Source organism: Cherax quadricarinatus, unplaced genomic scaffold (genome assembly GCF_038502225.1).
Source record: "Cherax quadricarinatus isolate ZL_2023a unplaced genomic scaffold, ASM3850222v1 Contig815, whole genome shotgun sequence".
Lineage (NCBI taxonomy): Eukaryota > Metazoa > Arthropoda > Malacostraca > Decapoda > Parastacidae > Cherax > Cherax quadricarinatus.
The window spans coordinates 30,088-47,746 of NW_027195841.1; the positions used below are offsets into that span (position 1 = coordinate 30,088).

At 38.8% G+C, this 17,659-nt stretch overlaps 1 protein-coding gene and 4 pseudogenes across 1 annotated transcript in view; 1 reads left to right on the forward strand and 4 right to left on the reverse strand.

Annotated features, from left to right (window-relative positions):
- Atg17 (autophagy-related 17) overlaps nucleotides 1-17,659 on the reverse strand; it is a gene marked incomplete at its 3' end in the record, with an annotated part of 69,958 nt that overhangs the window by 25,452 nt on the left and 26,847 nt on the right.
- LOC138851511 (NADH-ubiquinone oxidoreductase chain 5-like) lies at nucleotides 6,129-7,388 on the forward strand (annotated as a pseudogene).
- LOC138851510 (cytochrome c oxidase subunit 3-like) lies at nucleotides 11,333-12,084 on the reverse strand (annotated as a pseudogene).
- On the reverse strand, nucleotides 12,267-13,093 carry LOC138851512 (ATP synthase subunit a-like; annotated as a pseudogene).
- On the reverse strand, nucleotides 13,409-14,053 carry LOC138851509 (cytochrome c oxidase subunit 2-like; annotated as a pseudogene).

Consider the following 17,659-nt stretch of genomic DNA (forward strand, 5'->3'; position numbering starts at 1 on the left):
CAATTGTTTCTATCTCTTGAATTTTCCTCTTTTTGCTCTTCTTTGGCTTGCCATTTAACCCTGTCTGGTCCTGGTCAGTTTTCTCCGATGCATTTTGTCTGCGACGTCTGTTATGTTTCCTTGTTTTTGGCTTTCTTACCATAGCCATCTTCAGTGTATCGCCGGATCGTCTCCTCCAGAGTTTGACTGGTGCAATCAGTCCCATGGCACTCACTGCAATTGACATGAGGACACACAACACAGTCATTGTGAAGGGAGTAGAGGAACACTCATGACAGTGTGATGTCACCTCAAGAAGAAGTGTTTTAAGATTTTGGATTTCCATGTAACATTCATAAGCGGTGATGATGCGACCAATGATGGGCAGCCACCTTGGATCAAACTGAAGGTCACTGTCGGTACTTGTCTCTTGTACTGGGGTGTCGCTCGCATATCGCCAAACATCAACTACAGTCGAGATGGAGAACCAATAGAACACTGGCTGGCAAGCATCGGTAGCTTGGTCAACCTCTCTTCTGAGGTCGTCTCTCTCCTTTTCTAAATCACGAACCCATGGATCGAAAAGCTGATAATAGCAACCCACTATTTCCAGAATGATTCCCACTGCCAGCATCCACAAGCAGCAGGTTTTCAGTGCCATTTTGCAAAACATTTTGACGATTCTTATGCTTACTGTTTAGTTCTTTATTTGATTGTTTGATTATAATTTGATTTTCAAACTTAAGCTTAATTATTTCAATAATATATTAATATAATAAATGATGCCCCATTTTACTAAATATATCAACATTATGAAAAAATAGTGACCTTCGAATTTTCAGTTTATTATTGAAAGTTTACATAGAATTTATTTACATAGAAGAGAATCAAAATTTAATATTTTAACAGTGAGTTGTATTATAGTGTCTTATGATGGTGAGTGTAGTATAGTGTGTAGTGATAGTGTAGCAGTGTAGTGATGGTGAATGTAGCAGGGTAGTGATGGTGAGTGTAGCAGTGTAGTGATAGTGAGTGTAGCAGTGTACTGATGGTGAGTGTAGCAGTGTACTGATGGTGAGTGTAGCAGTGTACTGATGGTGAGTGTAGCAGTGTACTGATGGTGAGTGTAGCAGTGTACTGATGGTGAGTGTAGCAGTGTACTGATGGTGAGTGTAGCAGTGTAGTGATGGTGAGTGTAGCAGTGTAGTGATAGTGAGTGTAATAGTGTAGTGACAGTGAGTGTAGCAAGATTTAAATAATATGAGTATGTTACTGAGAACAAGTAATATATATAACTCTGCAAGAACATAATCTCAACAAAAAAAAAAATCTTAATGTAAACAAAGGAACTAATAAATAAAACTTCTAAATCATTATTCACTAAACAAAAATATTTCCTTCTTCATTAAATAAATATTTAACTCACACACCAACACTCTTGTGTCTTTTGTTTTTACCATTGGTGAGGCTTTTCACCTTGGCCTTGTTCGCAGTCTTTTTATTCATCTCTGCCTTCTTAGGGTCAGTTATTTTGTATATACCTTTTCGGTTACTGGCACCTCGGAGGGCAGTTAACCTGTAGGCTAGGTCAACATCATCAATTGTTTCTATCTCTTGAATTTTCCTCTTTTTGCTCTTCTTTGGCTTGCCATTTAACCCTGTCTGGTCCTGGTCAGTTTTCTCCGATGCATTTTGTCTGCGATGTCTGTTATGTTTCCTTGTTTTTGGCTTTCTTACCGTAGCAATCTTCAGTGTATCGCCGGTTCGTCTCCTCCAGAGTTTGACTGGTGCGATCAGTCCCATGGCACTCATTGTAATTGACATGAGGACACACAACACAGTCATTGTGAAGGTAGTAGAGGAACACTCATGACAGCGTGATGTCACCTCAAGAAGAAGTGTTTTAAGATTTTGGATTTCCATGTAACATTCATAAGCGGTGATGATGCGACCAATGACAGGCAGCCACCTTGGATCAAACTGAAGGTCACTGTCGGTACTTGTCTCTTGTACTGGGGTGTCGCTCGCATATCGCCAAACATCAACTACAGTCGAGATGGAGAACCAATAGAACACTGGCTGGCAAGCATCGGTAGCTTGGTCAACCTCTCTTCTGAGGTCGTCTCTCTCCTTTTCTAAATCACGAACCCATGGATCGAAAAGCTGATAATAGCAACCCACTATTTCCAGAATGATTCCCATTGCTAACATCCACAAGCAGCAGGTTTTCAGTGCCATTTTGCAAAACATTTTGACGATTCTTATGCTTACTGTTTAGTTCTTTATTTGATTGTTTGATTATAATTTGATTTTCAAACTTAAGTTTAATTATTTCAATAATATATTAATATAATAAATGATGCCCCATTTTACTAAATATATCAACATTATGAAAAAATAGTGACCTTCGAATTTTCAGTTTATAATTGAAAGTGTACATAGAATTTATTTACATAGAAGAGAATCAAAGTTTAATATTTTAACAGTGAGTTGTATTATAGTGTCTTATGAGGGTGAGTGTAGTATAGTGTGTAGTGATAGTGTAGGTGTGTAGTGATGGTGAGTGTAGCAGGGTAGTGATGGTGAATGTAGCAGTGTAGTGATGGTGAGTGTAGCAGTATAGTGATAGTGTAGCAGTGTAGTGATGGTGAATGTAGCAGGGTAGTGATGGTGAGTGTAGCAGCATAGTGATGGTGAATGTAGCAGGGTAGTGATGGTGAGTGTAGCAGTGTAATGATGGTGAGTGTAGCAGTATAGTGATAGTGTAGCAGTGTAGTGAAGGTGAGTGTAGCAGTGTACTGATGGTGAGTGTAGCAGTGAAGTGATGGTGAGTGTAGCAGTGTACTGATGGTGAGTGTAGCAGTGTAGTGATGGTGAGTGTAGCAGTGTAGTGATGGTGAGTGTGCAGTGTAGTGATAGTGAGTGTAGCATGATTTAAGTAATATGAGTATGTTACCGAGAACAAGTAACATACAGTGGAGACTAACGATGAGCTCCCAACTCGACCAATTATGTAAGTGTATTTTTGTAAGTGCCTTTGTAGGTGTATTTTGGGGGGTCTGAAACGGACTAATCTAATTCACAATATTCCTTATGGGAACAAGTTAGGTCTATAACGGCACACGAACAGACTTCTGGATTGAAATAATATTGTTAGTCGGGGGTCCACTGTATATATAACTCTGCAAGAACATAATCTCAACAAAAAAAAATCTTAATGTAAACAAAGGAACTAATAAATAAAACTCCTAAATCATTATTCAATAAACAAAAATATTTCCTTCTTCATTAAATAAATATTTAACTCACACACCAACACTCTTGTGTCTTTTGTTTTTACCATTGGTGAGGCTTTTCACCTTGGCCTTGTTCGCAGTCTTTTTATTCATCTCTGCCTTCTTAGGGTCAGTTATTTTGTATATACCTTTTCGGTTATTGGCACCTCGGAGGGCAGTTAACCTGTAGGCTAGGTCAACATCATCAATTGTTTCTATCTCTTGAATTTTCCTCTTTTTGCTCTTCTTTGGCTTGCCATTTAACCCTGTCTGGTCCTGGTCAGTTTTCTCCGATGCATTTTGTCTGCGACGTCTGTTATGTTTCCTTGTTTTTGGCTTTCTTACCATAGCCATCTTCAGTGTATCGCCGGTTCGTCTCCTCCAGAGTTTGACTGGTGCGATCAGTCCCATGGCACTCACTGCAATTGACATGAGGACACACAACACAGTCATTGTGAAGGGAGTAGAGGAACACTCATGACAGTGTGATGTCACCTCAAGAAGAAGTGTTTTAAGATTTTGGATTTCCATGTAACATTCATAAGCGGTGATGATGCGACCAATGATGGGCAGCCACCTTGGATCAAACTGAAGGTCACTGTCGGTACTTGTCTCTTGTACTGGGGTGTCGCTCGCATATCGCCAAACATCAACTACAGTCGAGATGGAGAACCAATAGAACACTGGCTGGCAAGCATCGGTAGCTTGGTCAACCTCTCTTCTGAGGTCGTCTCTCTCCTTTTCTAAATCACGAACCCATGGATCGAAAAGCTGATAATAGCAACCCACTATTTCCAGAATGATTCCCACTGCCAGCATCCACAAGCAGCAGGTTTTCAGTGCCATTTTGCAAAACATTTTGATGATTCTTAAGCTTACTGTTTAGTTCTTTATTTGATTGTTTGATTATAATTTGATTTTCAAACTTAAGTTTAATTATTTCAATAATATATTAATATAATAAATGATGCCCCATTTTACTAAATATATCAACATTATGAAAAAATAGTGACCTTCGAATTTTCAGTTTATAATTGAAAGTTTACATAGAATTTATTTACATAGAAGAGAATCAAAATTTAATATTGTAACAGTGAGTTACAATAAAATACAAAATATTATAACTGAGATGGTATAAAGTTCTAGAAATGGACCTTTATCTTTGGTTTACAAGACCAAAATTTTTTTAAACTACTAGAACTTTTCAATTTAAATAGTTTAGAGTAAAACGTCGGGTTGTGGTGCCGAAGAGATAAGAAAATTATTTTAAATCGTGATGTGAAGTGCTTATGGTCACTTAGTTTAGTGTTTTTATCATTTAGGGCATTGGTTTTTATTTTATTTAGTTTAGTAAGGTTAAGTTCTGGGGCAGCTTATGTAATTGAGTGGGAGATTTTTTCTTTTAACTCTTCTTCTGTTGTGACAACTTTGATTTATGATTGAGTAAGATTCCTATTTTTAGGGGTGGTTTTGTTTATTTCTTCTATGGTAATGTATTACAGAGGGGATTACATAAGTGGAGATAAAAGGTACAGGCGATTTATATATTTAGTTTTTGGGTTTGTTTTATCTATAGGAGCTTTGATTATTAGCCCTAATTTAATTAGAATTCTTTTAGGTTGGGATGCGTTAGGGTTAATTTCCTATGTATTGGTAATTTATCACCAAAACGAAAAATCTGCGAATGCAGGTACAGTGGACCCCCGGTATTCGATATTAATCCGTTCCTGAGAGCTCATTGAATACCGATAATATCGAAAACCGAATCAATTTTCCTCATAAGAAATAATGGAAATCAAATTAATCCGTGCAAGACACCCAAAAGTATGAAAAAAAAAAATTTTACTTCATGAAATATTAAGTTTAATGCAATAGAATAATTACAATAACAATAAAATAATTGACACTTACCTTTAATGAAAATCTGGTGATGATTGATGGGATGGGAGGAGGGGAGAGGTGTTAGTGTTTAGAAGGGGAATCCCCTTCCATTAGGACTTGAGGTAGCAAGTCCTTTTCCAGGGTTACTTCCCTTCTTCTTTTAGTGCCACTAGGACCAGCTTGAGAGTCACTGGACCTCTGTCGCACAACAAATCTGTCCATAGAGCTCTGTACCTCCCGTTCCTTTACGATTTGTCTAAAATGGGCCACAACACTGTCATTGTAATAGTCACCAGCACGGCTTGCAATAGCTGTGTTAGGGTGATTTTCATCCATAAAGGTTTGCAGTTCAACCCACTGTGCACACATTTCCTTAATTTTTGAAGTAGGCACAATGGATTCCACAACTGGCATAGGCTTCTCAGGGTTAGCCCCAAACCCTTCAAAATCTTTCTTAATTTCCATACTAATTCTCACCCTTTTTACAACAGGGTTGGCACTAGAAGCTTTCTTGGGGCCCATGGTGACTTATTTTGCAGAAACAAGCACCAAACACAGTGATAATATGGATAATATGGAATGTACCGAATGTATCCTTAGATGCACGCACACAGGCTGGCTTGTAAACACTAGCACACACGGGGCAGTTCAGGCCATACGTGACAGGTCTCGTATGAATCGTATTGAATACCGGGTTTTCAATCGAATACCGGGGAAATTTTTTTGCGATAAAATGCATCGAATACCGGATTTATCGAATACCGATGCCATCGAATACCGGAGGTCCACTGTATATTAACAGTTTTATCAAATCGAGTTGGGGATGTTGGAATTTTGTTGAGTATTTCTTTACTTTTTATGTTAAGGGGCTGAAATTTTATTTTTTATGAAAGATATTTGAGTAGAGATTTTCTGTTATTGAAAGTTTTTGTGTGTGTTGCTGCTATAACTAAAAAAGCCCAAATTCCATTTTCGGTTTGGCTTCCAGCAGCTATGGCTGCCCCTACTCCGGTTTCGGCTTTAGTTCATTCTTCTACGCTAGTAACAGCTGGTGTTTATATTTTGATTCGGTTTAGTGGGGCTTTGGAGGGTTCGTGTGTGCAAAGAGTTTTGTTAATTGTTTCTTGTCTAACTATATTTATAGTGGGCTTGGGGGCCAATTTTGAGTTTGATTTGAAGAAAATCATTGCTCTATCAACTTTAAGGCAATTGGGCGTTATAATGAGTATTTTATCTTTGGGGTTTGCTGACCTTGCTTTTTTCCATTTATTGACTCATGCTTTATTTAAGGCTTTATTGTTTATGTGTGCGGGGATGGTAATTCATAGGGTTAAAGAATATCAAGATATTCGGAATATGGGCAGGTAGGTGAGGTGTATACCTTTAACTAGGGTTTGTATAAATTTAGCTAATCTGGCTTTATGTGGTATACCTTTTTTGGCTGGATTTTACTCCAAAGATTTGATTTTGGAAGTTGCATTTATAAGGGAAATTAATATTTTTAGATTTTTTTTATATGTTTTAAGCACTGGCTTAACAGTATGTTATACATTTTGATTAATTTATTACAGATTAAGATGTTTCTCTAATATAAGGTCTATAATATTTGTTAGGGAAAGGCATAGGATAATATTAAGGGGCATAATAATATTAAGGATTGGGGCGGTAAGAGGAAGGTGTGTTTTAGCTTGAGTAGTATTTCCAGAACCTTATACGATTTGTTTGAGGCCCATTTTAAGATTTTGGCTTTATTAGTGAGAGAGGTTGGGACTCTTTTAGGTTATGTAATTAACATAGTTAGGGCAAGAACTAGACTTAAGTCTGTTGGGTTTTATTCTTATGTTGTGTTTATGGGGTCTATATGATTTATGACAATTTTGTCGACATTTGGGGTGTCTCGCTGGGGACTAAGAAGGGGGGATACTTTTTTCAAGGTCGGGGATAAAGGTTGGTCAGAATATTTTGGAGGTGAGGGAGGGTTTGATAGATTAATAAAAGGTTCTGGTTACCTGCAACTGAGGCAGGAGAATATGATTATAATTTATATAAAAGGATTTTTTATTTGGGTTGTTGTCATGTTTTTTATTTTTATTTAGTTTACTTATATATTTTAAATTAGAATTTTGCATTGAAGCTGCAAAGGCGGTTATTAACCTGTAGGTGATATTTTTAGAAGAAAAATCTTCAGCTTTACATTAAAAATATAATATGTTTTATACACTATAAAAAAAAGAGAAGTGAACGGAATCTAACCGCTCGGGAAATAAGTTAGAAGCTTTTTCGCTGACATAATTCTCTTTGACAGGAAAGAAGAATTTCAATTTTATCATTAACAGTGATAGGCCTCTAATTTTGGCTTCTATCAAAATAAATTAGAGGTTTGAGGACCAAAATTTAGGCCGAAACTAAATGCAATTTTTCGCTTTCTAATTTGAAAAAGGTTTAAGTAAACGCTTTATGAATGCAAATCATATGTCATTGTTGACTACATTTCCAGCTGGATCATTCTAAGGCGCCTTTATATCATTCATAACAAAGGCCGAAGAGAAGGACTAGGAGAAAAAATAATCCTGTAAATCTTCAAGAGAAGATATTTATAAAAGGGGAAATATGGGCGAGAGGAAGAATTAATGTAATTTCTACATCAAAAATTAGGAAAACTACAGCAATGAGGAAGAATCGAAGAGAAAAAGGTAATCGGCCCGAGGTCTTAGGGTCGAATTCACATTCAAATGGGGATATTTTTTCTCGATCAATAATGGGTTTTTTTTTGATAAAATTGAAGATAAGATTATAATTAGCGTTGTAACCGAAAGAGTCAGAAGAATGATTAAATTTATATTTTTTTATTTATTATCACACCGGCCGATTCCCACCAAGGCAGGGTGGCCCGAAAAAGAAAAACTTTCACCATCATTCACTCCATCACTGTCTTGCCAGAAGGGTGCTTTACACTACAGTTTTTAAACTGCAACATTAACACCCCTCCTTCAGAGTGCAGGCACTGTACTTCCCATCTCCAGGACTCAAGTCCGGCCTGCCGGTTTCCCTGAATCCCTTCATAAATGTTACTTTGCTCACACTCCAACAGCACGTCAAGTATTAAAAACCATTTGTCTCCATTCACTCCTATCAAACACGCTCACGCATGCCTGCTGGAAGTCCAAGCCCCTCGCACACAAAACCTCCTTTACCCCCTCCCTCCAACCCTTCCTAGGCCGACCCCTACCCCGCCTTCCTTCCACTACAGACTGATACACTCTTGAAGTCATTCTGTTTCGCTCCATTCTCTCTACATGTCCGAACCACCTCAACAACCCTTCCTCAGCCCTCTGGACAACAGTTTTGGTAATCCCGCACCTCCTCCTAACTTCCAAACTACGAATTCTCTGCATTATATTCACACCACACATTGCCCTCAGACATGACATCTCCACTGCCTCCAGCCTTCTCCTCGCTGCAACATTCATCACCCACGCTTCACACCCATATAAGAGCGTTGGTAAAACTATACTCTCATACATTCCCCTCTTTGCCTCCAAGGACAAAGTTCTTTGTCTTCACAGACTCCTAAGTGCACCACTCACTCTTTTTCCCTCATCAATTCTATGATTCACCTCATCTTTCATAGACCCATCCGCTGACACGTCCACTCCCAAATATCTGAATACGTTCACCTCCTCCATACTCTCTCCCTCCAATCTGATATTCAATCTTTCATCACCTAATCTTTTTGTTATCCTCATAACCTTACTCTTTCCTGTATTCACCTTTAATTTTCTTCTTTTGCACACCCTACCAAATTCATCCACCAATCTCTGCAACTTCTCTTCAGAATCTCCCAAGAGCACAGTGTCATCAGCAAAGAGCAGCTGTGACAACTCCCACTTTGTGTGTGATTCTTTATCTTTTAACTCCACGCCTCTTGCCAAGACCCTCGCATTTACTTCTCTTACAACCCCATCTATAAATATATTAAACAACCACGGTGACATCACACATCCTTGTCTAAGGCCTACTTTTACTGGAAAAAAATTTCCCTCTTTCCTACATACTCTAACTTGAGCCTCACTATCCTCGTAAACACTCTTCACTGCTTTCAGTAACCTACCTCCTACACCATACACTTGCAACATCTGCCACATTGCCCCCCTATCCACCCTGTCATACGCCTTTTCCAAATCCATAAATGCCACAAAGACCTCTTTAGCCTTATCTAAATACTGTTCACTTATATGTTTCACTGTAAACACCTGGTCCACACACCCCCTACCTTTCCTAAAGCCTCCTTGTTCATCTGCTATCCTATTCTCCGTCTTACTCTTAATTCTTTCAATTATAACTCTACCATACACTTTACCAGGTACACTCAACAGACTTATCCCCCTATAATTTTTGCACTCTCTTTTATCCCCTTTGCCTTTATACAAAGGAACTATGCATGCTCTCTGCCAATCCCTAGGTACCTTACCCTCTTCCATACATTTATTAAATAATTGCACCAACCACTCCAAAACTATATCCCCACCTGCTTTTAACATTTCTATCTTTATCCCATCAATCCCGGCTGCCTTACCCCCTTTCATTTTACCTACTGCCTCACGAACTTCCCCCACACTCACAACTGGCTCTTCCTCACTCCTACAAGATGTTATTCCTCCTTGCCCTATACACGAAATCACAGCTTCCCTATCTTCATCAACATTTAACAATTCCTCAAAATATTCCTTCCATCTTCCCAATACCTCTAACTCTCCATTTAATAACTCTCCTCTCCTATTTTTAACTGACAAATCCATTTGTTCTCTAGGCTTTCTTAACTTGTTAATCTCACTCCAAAACTTTTTCTTATTTTCAACAAAATTTGTTGATAAAATCTCACCCACTCTCTCATTTGCTCTCTTTTTACATTGCTTCACCACTCTCTTAACTTCTCTCTTTTTCTCCATATACTCTTCCCTCCTTGCATCACTTCTACTTTGTAAAAACTTCTCATATGCTAACTTTTTCTCCCTTACTACTCTCTTTACATCATCATTCCACCAATCGCTCCTCTTCCCTCCTGCACCCACTTTCCTGTAACCACAAACTTCTGCTGAACACTCTAACACTACATTTTTAAACCTACCCCATACCTCTTCGACCCCATTGCCTATGCTCTCATTAGCCCATCTATCCTCCAATAGCTGTTTATATCTTACCCTAACTGCCTCCTCTTTTAGTTTATAAACCTTCACCTCTCTCTTCCCTGATGCTTCTATTCTCCTTGTATCCCATCTACCTTTTACTCTCAGTGTAGCTACAACTAGAAAGTGATCTGATATATCTGTGGCCCCTCTATAAACATGTACATCCTGAAGTCTACTCAACAGTCTTTTATCTACCAATACATAATCCAACAAACTACTGTCATTTCGCCCTACATCATATCGTGTATACTTATTTATCCTCTTTTTCTTAAAATATGTATTACCTATAACTAAACCCCTTTCTATACAAAGTTCAATCAAAGGGCTCCCATTATCATTTACACCTGGCACCCCAAACTTACCTACCACACCCTCTCTAAAAGTTTCTCCTACTTTAGCATTCAAGTCCCCTACCACAATTACTCTCTCACTTGGTTCAAAGGCTCCTATACATTCACTTAACATCTCCCAAAATCTCTCTCTCTCCTCTGCATTCCTCTCTTCTCCAGGTGCATACACGCTTATTATGACCCACTTCTCGCATCCAACCTTTACTTTAATCCACATAATTCTTGAATTTACACATTCATATTCTCTTTTCTCCTTCCATAACTGATCATTTAACATTACTGCTACCCCTTCCTTTGCTCTAACTCTCTCAGATACTCCAGATTTAATCCCATTTATTTCCCCCCACTGAAACTCTCCTACCCCCTTCAGCTTTGTTTCGCTTAGGGCCAGGACATCCAACTTCTTTTCATTCATAACATCAGCAATCATCTGTTTCTTGTCATCCGCACTACATCCACGCACATTTAAGCAACCCAGTTTTATAAAGTTTTTCTTCTTCTCTTTTTCAGTAATTGTATACAGGAGAAGGGGTTACTAGCCCATTGCTCCCGGCATTTTTATAGTTAAAATTAATAGTTAAAATTAATTTTTCAAAACAAATAGACTTTCTAGTTGGAAGCTAGATGTACCATTTATACTAAAAAATTATCTTCCTCATCAGTAAATAAAGACGTAGAGGAATAATCAAACTACATCAACGAAATGTCAGTACCAAGCTGCAGCTTCAAACCCAAAATGATGGTTATTAGAGAAGTGGCACTTGTAAAGACGATAAAAACAAACTGTTAGGAAGGAAGTTCCGATAATTACGTGAAGCCCATGGAATCCAGTTGCTACAAAGAAGGTAGTTCCGTAAATTGAGTCTGCGATAGAGAAGGATGCTTCTAAATACTCGTATGCTTGAAGGGAAGTGAAGTAAACTCCTAGGAGAATAGTTAAACCTAAACTTTGCATGGCTTCAGAGTGATGAGAGTTAAGGATTGCGTGATGTGCTCAGGTTACTGTCGCTCCTGATGAAAGTAAAATACGTGTAGTTGTATTGAGAAGGGGAACTTGGAAAGGGTTAAAAGGTTGGATGCCTTCTGGTGGTCAAAACATACCAATTTCAATTGTGGGTGCAAGTCTTCTATGAAAGAAAGCCCAAAAAAAAGAGAAGAAAAATAATACTTCAGAGACAATAAACAGAATTATTCCCCATCGTAGACCTTTTATAACAATTTGAGTGTGAGGTCCTTGATATGTTCCTTCTTGAGTTACATCTCGTCATCAATGAATTTTTTTTTTTTTATCACACTGGCCGATTCCCACCAAGGCAGGGTGGCCCGAAAAAGAAAAACTTTCACCATCATTCACTCCATCACTGTCTTGCCAGAAGGGTGCTTTACACTATAGTTTTTAAACTGCAACATTAACACCCCTCCTTCAATTATAGTTAAAATAATAGGAATAAGCCTAAAAAAAAGAAGATCCGGATTAAATTGATGAAATCATTTATTAAGGCCTGATGTGAGAAGTATGGCTCTGATTGATCCTGTTAAGGGTCAAGGTCTTATGTCAACTAAGTGAAAGTCGTGGTGTCTGTGTGATGACATTAGTTTACTTCACTGGCGTAAAGAGTTCTGAGAACTGCAAATACATAAGATTGAATGATTGCAACGGCAGATTCTAACATAAGAAGAAGAATTTGGGCTAGAATGAGAAAAATCAATAATTTGGATGATAAAGAAGGTTCTATTCTTCCGAGTAAAGTCAGAAGGAGATGACCTGCAATTATATTTGCTGCGAGTCGAATTGCCAATGTTCCTGGCCGAATAATGTTTCTAATTGTTTCAATGAGAACTATAAAAGGTATAAGCACATTTGGGGTTCCTTGAGGTACTAAATGTGCAAACATATGCTGAGTGTGGTTTAATCATCCAAACAAAATAAAGGATAGCCATAAGGGTAGAGCCAGGGTCAGGGTTATTGTTAAATGTCTAGATCTAGTAAAGACATAAGGAAGGAGGCCTAAGGAGTTATTAAAAAGAATAAAACTAAATCTTTATTACACATTTCAGTCTCCTTCCTCGGATCAATCCTGATTACCCCCCCCCCCATCCCATGAATGCAATGATGGTTGTCATATTTATTATTTTATGTTATTTTAACCTAACAACTTAACGAACCTTAATATATTTTGTTCCAGTTTAATAATGAGATGAATAAAAATTATAAACCCGGGTTGGAGGGTCCTAAAATTGTCTTAAATTCGTTATGAAGGGCGGATACAATTTTAAATCATAAATAAAGTCATCGAGATGGTGAAGCTCAAAAAAGAACTGGGACGAATAGAAACCCTAAGAATGTTGATATTCAGTTTAGGTTGAGTGAGAGAATGCTTGAGGACGGTTCAAAAATGGAAAATAATCTTGTTATCATTTTCAGGGTTTTTCTAAAAGTGTTGGTTTGTGAATGAAGGTTTCTGCTTTAATCGGAAGTTTGGAGAAGAAGTTGATGATAGAAAATAAAATATATCCTAGGATGAATATCAAGAAAAGATTAAATCATAGTAGTGGCCCTATTTGAGGCATTCAAAAATATCATAAATACGATAACTTTAGCCTGACAAACTAATGTTATTTTTTAACTAATTTTTGTCTCTAGAAGTAGTAGACTACTTTTTTAGGTTTAAAAGACCTAAACTTTTATAAGTTATCTGGAGAGAAGAGCAGATAATTATGAATTTCTAGAAATTCAATTTAAGAAGGAGTCTACTGAGATTCTTTCAATTAGAATTGGTATGAATCTGTGGTTAGCTCCACAAATTTCTGAACATTGACCGTAGAATAAACCTGGCCGGTTTACTAGAAATCTAATTTGATTGAGTCGACCCGGAATGGCATTGGCTTTTACTCCTAAAGAGGGAATCGCTCAGGAGTGGATTACGTCTGCTGCTGAAATAATAAGACGAATTTGAGTATTAAAAGGAATTGGTACTCGGTTATCATCATCTAAGAGCCGTAAGTTTGAGTTGGTGTCATAAGGTGTCATGTAGGAATCAAACTCGATATTTAGAAAATCTGAGTATTCATAGGATCAATATCATTGATGCCCGATGGTTTTAATTGTGATTCTTGAGTTGTTAGTTTCATCCAATAAATAGAGGAGCCGCAGTGAGGGTATGGCAATGAAAATTAAGATGATAGCAGGTAGAATAGTTCAGATAATTTCAATTTCTTGATTTTTGAGTAAAAAATGGTTAATAAATAAGTTTAGAGCTGAATTAATTAAAATATAACCTACTAGTGTAGTGATAAGAATAAGAATAAATATTGCATGATCGTGGAAGTATGTTAATTGTTCCATAAGTGGAGAGGTGCTATCTTGAAGTCCTAAACATCCTCATGTTGGCATTTCTAAAAGAAGGTATTCCTTCCTGGTAGGAGTTTAAATCCTATACATCTATCTGTCATTTTAGATAATTAGAAATTAGGGGAATTTCTGTGTACCTATGATCAGCAGGAGGGTGAGGGTGCTGCCATTTAATTGATGAAGGTAGGAAGGCTGGTGAGGTAATATTATGTTTTGATATAAAAGCTTCTCAAACAATAATTATGAATCAGAAGATGGCTACTAGCGAGATAAGTGATCCGATTGATGAAACTATTTCATGATGCGTAAGCATCGGGATAGTCCGAACATTGTCGTGGTAGGCCATTTAATCCTAGGAAGTGCTGGGGGAAAAAAGTTAAGTTGACTCCTAAAAATATAGTAAAGAAATGAGGTTTTAATCACGAAGGGTTCAGAGAGAATCCAGTAAACAAGGGAAATCAATGGACAATGCATCCAAAAATCCCAAATACGGCTCCTATAGATAGGACGTAGTGGAAATGGGCTACAACGTAGTAGGTGTCATGAAGAATAATGTCGATTGAGGAGTTTGCTAAAATAACTCCTGTTAAACCACCTACTGTAAATAAGAAAATAAATCCTAGGGTTCATAGAAGTGAAGGCGTGTATGAGAATTGAGAACCTTGAAGAGTTCTTAATCATCTGAAGATTTTAATTCCCATTGGAATGGCGATAATTATGGTTTCCGATGTGAAATATGCTCGGGTATCAACGTCTATACCTACGGTGAACATGTGGTGGGCTCACACTAGGAACCCTAGAATCCCAATTGCTGTTATGGCATAAATTATCCCTAGCATTCCAAATGCTTCTTTTTTACCTGATTCTTGTGTGACAATATGCAAGACTATGCCGAAAGCTGGGAGAATTAAAATATAAAACTTCGGGGTGTCCAAAAAATCAAAATAAGTGCTGGTAAAGAATAGGATCACCTCCACCAGCTGGATCAAAGAAAGTGGTGTTTAAATTTCGGTCTGTAAGAAGTATAGTAATTGCTCCTGCTAGAACTGGAAGGGATAGAAGAAGTACCGCGGTAATAAAAACGGACCACACAAATAAAGGTACTCGATCTATGGTTATTCCTCTTGTTCGTATGTTGATTGCTGTAGTTATAAAGTTTAAGCTCCTAAAATTGAGGAGACTCCGGCTAGATGCAAGGAAAAGATCCCAAGATCAACTGATGCCCCAGCATGAGCAATTGATGCTGCTAGAGGATGGTAAACTGTTCATCCGGTTCCAACACCTCTTTCTGCTATTCCTCTTGTAAGAAGGAGAGTGAGGGAAAATGGTAGAAGTCAAAATCTTATATTATTTATTCAAGGGAAGATATATCAGGTGCTCCAAGCATAAGTGGAACTAATCAGTTCCCGAAACCTCCGATCATAATTGGTATAACTATGAAGAAAATTATTACGAAAGCGTGGGCTGTGACAATTACATTATAAATTTGATCATCTCCAATTAATCTTCCTGGTTGACCAAGTTCGGCTCGAATAATCAATCTTAGTGAGGTACCTACTATACCCGATCAAGCTCCAAACACAAAGTACAAGGTTCCAATATCTTTATGATTTGTTGAAAAAAACCATCGTTGCGTTAGGCTTTTGCCTCGCATACCGCTAAAAAACCCACTCAACACCATTCGTCCGAGACGCGTCTAATGTGCGGCCTGAGCCAGCCTCACATGTTCCGCCGGTGGCATTGTTTACAAGCCAGCCTCCGCGGTAACATCCAAGCATACAATTGTAACATTTCGTATTATTACAGTGTTTTTGGTGATTTTATCTGCAAAATAAGTGACCATGGGCCCCAAGAAAGCTTCTAGTGCCAACCCTGTGGTAAAAAGGGTGAGAAATATTATCGAAATACTGTGGTACCATGGTCAACTGCTGATGCTGCTGTAGCACTGTCAGCTGCTGCTGCTGTAGCACCGTCAGCTGCTGCTGCTGCTGTACCACCATCAGCTGCTGGTGCTGCTGCACTGTCAGCTGCTGCTGCTGCTGTAGCACTGTCAGCTGCTGCTGCTGCTGTAGTACCGTCTGCTGCTGCTGCTGCTGCTGTAGTACCGTCTGCTGCTGCTGTAGCATCGTCTGCTGCTGCTGTAGCATCATCTGCTGCTGCTGTAGCACTGTCAGCTGCTGCTGCTGCTGCACTGTCAGCTGCTGCTGCTGCTGTAGCACTGTCAGCTGCTGCTGCTGCTGTAGCACTGTCAGCTACTGCTGCTGCTGCACTGTCAGCTGCTGCTGCTGCTGTAGCACTGTCAGCTGCTGCTGCTGCTGTAGCACTGTCAGCTGCTGCTGCTGCTGTAGCACTGTCAGCTGCTGCTGCTGCTGCTGCTGTACCACCATCAGCTGCTGCTGCTGCTGCTGTTGTAGTACCGTCTGCTGCTGCTGTAGCATTGTCTGCTGCTGCTGTACCACTGTCAGCTGCTGCTGCACTGTCAGCTGCTGCTGCTGCTGTAGCACTGTCAGCTGCTGCTGCTGCTGTAGCACTGTCAGCTGCTGCTGCTGCTGCTGCTGTACCACCGTCAGCTGCTGCTGCTGCTGTAGTACCGTCTGCTGCTGCTGCTGCTGCTGTAGTACTGTCTGCTGCTGCTGTACCATCATCTGCTGCTGCTGTAGCACTGTCAGCTGCTGCTGCTGCTGCTGTAGCACTGTCAGCTGCTGTTGCTTCTGCTGTAGCACCGTTGTTGGTGTGGCTTATTGAGAATACCAAGAAACAATTAACCCCAGAGGGTTAGCCACCCAGGATAACCCAAAAAAGTCAGTGTCATCGAAGACTGTCTAACTTATTTCCAATGGGGTCCTTAATCTTGTCTCCCAGGATGCAACCCACACCAGTCCACTAACACCCAGGTGAACAGGGAAAAACGCCTGGAACTAGTGCTCATATTGGTGAATTTAAAGCCAGCAAAGGTTGGTTTGAGAGATTTAAGAATCGTAGTGGCATACACAGTGTGATAAGGCCTGTTCTGGAAGAAAATACCAAACAGGACCTACAGTACTCAGGAGGAAAAGGCACTCCCAGGACACAGTGTCTCATCAGTCATTGCTGCATCTTCAATAAAGGTAAGTGTCATTTATTCTTCATTTAGTAGACTAGTACATGCACAATATATACTGTGCATGTACTACTCTACTATTGTGCATGTATCCTTCTCTTTGTGTGTAGGAAAATGTATATTTCACGTGGTAAAAATTTTTTTTTTCATACTTTTGGGTGTCTTGCACGGATTAATTTGATTTCCATTATTTCTTATGGGAAAAATTCATTTGCATAATGATAATTTCACATAACAATGAGCTCTCAGGAACGGATTAATATCGTTATGTGGGGGTCCACTGTAATTGTTTGTTTAAATAGGTAGGGTTAAGGTTTAAAGTTTGATTCTTGCTTGGACTTTTACAGTGGGCCCCCGGATAACGATCAGCTCCCAACTCCACCAATTATGTAAGTTTATTTTTGTAAGTGCTTTTGTAGGTGTATTTTTAGGGGTCTGAAATGGACTAATCTAATTCACAATATTTCTTATGGGAACAAATTCGGTCTATAACGGCACCCAAACAGACTTCTGGATTGAAATAATATCGTTAT